At 34.4% G+C, this 4,345-nt stretch overlaps 1 long non-coding RNA gene across 1 annotated transcript; it reads right to left on the minus strand.

Annotated features, from left to right (window-relative positions):
• On the minus strand, positions 1-1,689 carry LOC106298497. Its single transcript, XR_001261486.1, has 3 exons — positions 730-1,689; positions 539-642; positions 1-249 (listed from the first exon to the last, which is right to left on the minus strand). It is a non-coding gene; the product is annotated as an uncharacterized LOC106298497 (long non-coding RNA).
• Positions 1,690-4,345: the final 2,656 nt, after the last annotated feature.

Genomic DNA, 4,345 nt, shown 5'->3' on the forward strand with positions numbered 1-4,345 from the left:
AATTTATAATTTGAAATTTTAAACAAACATGAAAGAAATGCATAAACGAGAAAAAACCGATTAGTTGTAATCTTGATTTGCCGACTTCAGTGAGTTTCAGACTCTATCTAAAATCATACCTGCCGGTGTTGCAGTGGGTCAGAACAGAAAGCTTGTCAGGATTTTTGGCTTGCTGCCTCATTAAGCTTGAACCAAAGGTCTCTATTGCTTTGTTTGAAGCGACATCATCTTCGAGCATATTCTCAACAGCTTCAATATATGCATGAAGAATAAAGGCATAGGTAGTGAAGTGAACTTACAAAAGCAAAAAAGCTCAGCTCTGTGCAGATAAATGATACAGATAAAAGCCAAAAATGAATATGCAAAGATGAAGCTATCATTCCTCAGTCGAAATTAAGTTCTCTAACCTATTAAAAATACAAAGCTATCATCCAAGAGAAAACAACCATTCCTAAGTTTAAATTGAGTTCTATAAGCCCACGACCGAATAAGAAAAAAAAAAAACAAAACATTTGGTTCTTACGAAATGTTGTTTTACCTTGAAAATGGAGTTAGGTTCAATGGTAGAAAGTAGCCAAGACATTTGCTATATCTTGTTTAAGTTTCAAAGCAGCATCTGCAAGATTAACAGCTGTTGGCCGGCTGAAGAAGAAACATACATAAGACAAAACAAAGGACTTAAGAATCATCACAAGAACCAAGATGCAAACTTTAATCAAAATTCAGTACCTTGACACCAAATAATCCAACTTCTTCTCAAGGAAAGCAACAGCGTCTGCCGATGAGCCATCGAAATCACTAAAGTTGGAAACTTCAACAGCTAAAGAGAGAGCTGCAGCAATGGCTATCGCAGGATTGCTCAATGTGGAGCTGTTTGTTAAGAGACTAATGAGAGAGAACAACTTACATGATTGCTCGCCTGGCAAAGGAGTTTGATATCCCTGAGAGTTCTTTTGGCGTCAACTCTGTTGTCAAAAGAAAGAGGACTGAATAGAGAGAGAGACCTGCTGCTGTAGTCATAGAACTCTTCTAGCTCTGCATCTTCTTCATCACCACCATCACCGTAATGCACTTTGCAGTGGCTTTTGGCTTCCATGAAACTTACGCATATGAACCATACACTTCTCTATCGTCTTATGCTTCTTATGACACATCAAACAGCAAGTTTGATCCAACTCAAACTCGATATCATCATCCTCATTCATATCTTTACCAGAACCCTCCTCCTCATCATCCTCATCCATATCTTCCAAATCCTCATCAGAATCAACCTCAACCCATTCATCCTCACTCTCTTCACTCTCTTCCTCAATCGAACCCTTGTCCTTCTTCTCAACGTGGCGAGGAGGAGGAAACTGCTTAATGATGGCTCAATACACTAATTGGATCAACGAGATACTGAATTCAAACCTTCGGGGTGATTTCATGGACGGATTCGGAGGAGGAGGTAGCAGCCGAGCAACAACGACGACGAGATTTCTCAGAAAGAAAAAAACCATCGACAAAGAGAGAGACGGCCACACAAAAAAAAAAGAAAAAAGAAAAAAAAGACAGCCAATACCAAAGGGACACGTTTGGAGTTTCTACCAGTTCCAAAAATCCTATGTTAGACAACGGTTCTGTGGTTTTATCTCTTTTTTATTTATTTTTTTGGTTTTTTCTTTTTAGAACCTCTTACTAAAGTCACCGATGAAGGTGCTCTTACTTTCCAGGGAAGTCGTTATTGTTAAGTAGTACTAATAACAACTCATTCCAAGTTTCAGAGGAAAAAAATAATAACTCAAAGTTTACAAATACAGATACACGTACATTTATGCGTATATCTGACACGATGAGCATTAACTCACTCTACTTGCTTCTTTTCATACAAATATATGAAAAAACAACAGAGATATTTACGTGAATTTTTTTGATTTTTTTATAACACTAATTTATTATGACATTACATTTATGAGAAATATTACATAGACGATTCAACAACCGATAATACTACACGTCTTATGAAGATCTAAACCTAACTGTATCATCTGAGCCGTCCTATGAAAATCCACTCCTGACCAGATTTATTTGCACCATGTTGAAGATCTCTTGTAAGCCTTTCATCTGTAGTTTTTATTAAAAAATCACTTTCTCTAGAACTTGAAACATGGATTTCCTGTAATATGCAAAAAATTGCATAGTCTAGGATTCGAACTCCAGACTTGAGTGTAGAAACTTTTAAACTTTAACCAGTAGGTTACAGTGTTTCCATCAATTTTTTTTGTTAAAATCGTTGCAATCTTGTTTATTTAAGTATATATGGAAATAGGAAATATCACATCATGTTTCTTTAGTTATATCGTAGTCCTTTTCGACCTAAAATATCCTTCACTGAAAATTAGCAATCTGTTACAAAACTTTATTCCAAAACGAACCAAGGTCGGCCTCTTGAGTCTTGACGTTAATGTGGTTACTTTTTATAGTTTTGATCCAAATGAAAGGACGTTATATTGAGTTGAACTAAGAAATAAACTTAGGGTATGACCGGTTTTCCCGCTACCACCCGCAAACGCAGCTTTTGCGGTTGATAGCGGTTGTTGGCGTTTGGCAACAATCGTTCTAACCACTATAAACCGCTTTAAACCTCATAAATTCAAAAGCTGGTTCCAGCTAGCGTTTGCAGTAGCGGACGGTTGCAGGAGAATAATTTTTCTTTCTTTTTTTTAAACAATATAAATACAAAAATAAAACTATTCAATAAAAATTTTAAATTGAAATTATGAAAATACTAAAATATATCTATTATACTTTAACTAATATTATAAAATTTAAAATAAAAATATTTTCTATAATTTAAAAAAATTAAAACTATAACTTTCTAAATATAATTTTTATATTTATTATAATATTATGATTTTTAATATTTTTATAATTATATAAAATGTAAATATTTTTAATTTATTGTTTAACCGCCGCTGCATTTGGTAGTTAACCAGCCATAAGTATCCCGTAAACGCACCAATTTCTAACCGCAGAACCAGTCGTACAAATCTCTTAAAACCGCTAGATACCGCAATCACACGTATCCGTAAACTCTGCAACCGGTACGTTTGAACCGGTTAGACCCTTAAAAGAGGTCAGTATAATTTAGGGTAAGAAAAAACTATATCAATATTTAAGGTTGTCTAACTCTTCTTCTTGTGGTAATTACCCTTTTGCTCGGTTGAATAAATAAATAAATATATATATATATACACGCAATTGAAGGGGACAAGAGCTGCCAAGGGTACGTTTTCTTCATTGTGTTTACATTACTAAAGTAAAATGTAAAAAATATTTTTTTTAACAAATTAAAGTTAAGTTTCATATTTCGTCAATACCCCTCGGGAAAATATTGTAGAGAATTACAAGAAATACCACGAAATGATTTTGATGAATCCCCAAGTTTCTATCAGTCGTTATCTCTCTCCATCTCTCTTTCATCCCCAAGCATAGGCCTGGGAATTTGGCCTTCAGGTCAGGTTCGGATGGTTTTTGTTTTTTTTTTGCTGTTTCGGATCCTAAACTTTCTGAATTCGTCATAATTATTTAAAATTTTACAAAATAAACTATTATTAATTAAAATAAACATCTTAAACTATAAACTAGACATTTAAAGTTTTATACTACTTGAAAATATAAAATAATAATAAAGATTGCAAACAAAAAGACATTACAATTCAATCATAAAATAAAAATATATAAAATAAAACACATGAAGTTATAGTTTTGGATATTCATATTTTTGAGTCGAGCATGAATCGTTCTTATTGGATCAAGTCTATTCTCGGTTCTTTTCATAATCAAGTTATTTGAATAGTTTTTTCGGTTTGATTATTTCGAGTAGAGAAATTTTGAACCCAACTAGGTATTTATTAACTTTTTGTTCAATTTCAGATCGGATATTTTTGGGTCGGTTCTGATTAGAATTTTCAAGTCTAGGTGAAATGCCGACGCCTACTCAAGCGTAACGTATTTTTTACTTATTTAATTTTATAAAAATTGGTGGTCACACACACCACTTAGGCCTATCAACAATATCCGTGTCGGCAAATCCTCCTCCCCCCCCCCACTACAAGAAAACAACAAGGATACTGAGGGAAAAAATCGTCGGAATTTCGTCGGAATAACGTTATTCCGACGACATACCGACGAAACAAGTCCTCGGAAATAATTCCTCGGAATTTCTTCTTTCCTCGGAAATCCCTCGGAATTTTCCGACGGAATTCCGAGGAAAAAAATTTCCGAGGAAATTCCGAGGATCACTAGTTTGTCGGAAATCTCCTCGGAATATACCGAGGGAGAACTTCGTCGGGATATTTCCTCG

This window comes from Brassica oleracea, chromosome C6 (genome assembly GCF_000695525.1).
Source record: "Brassica oleracea var. oleracea cultivar TO1000 chromosome C6, BOL, whole genome shotgun sequence".
NCBI lineage: Eukaryota > Viridiplantae > Streptophyta > Magnoliopsida > Brassicales > Brassicaceae > Brassica > Brassica oleracea.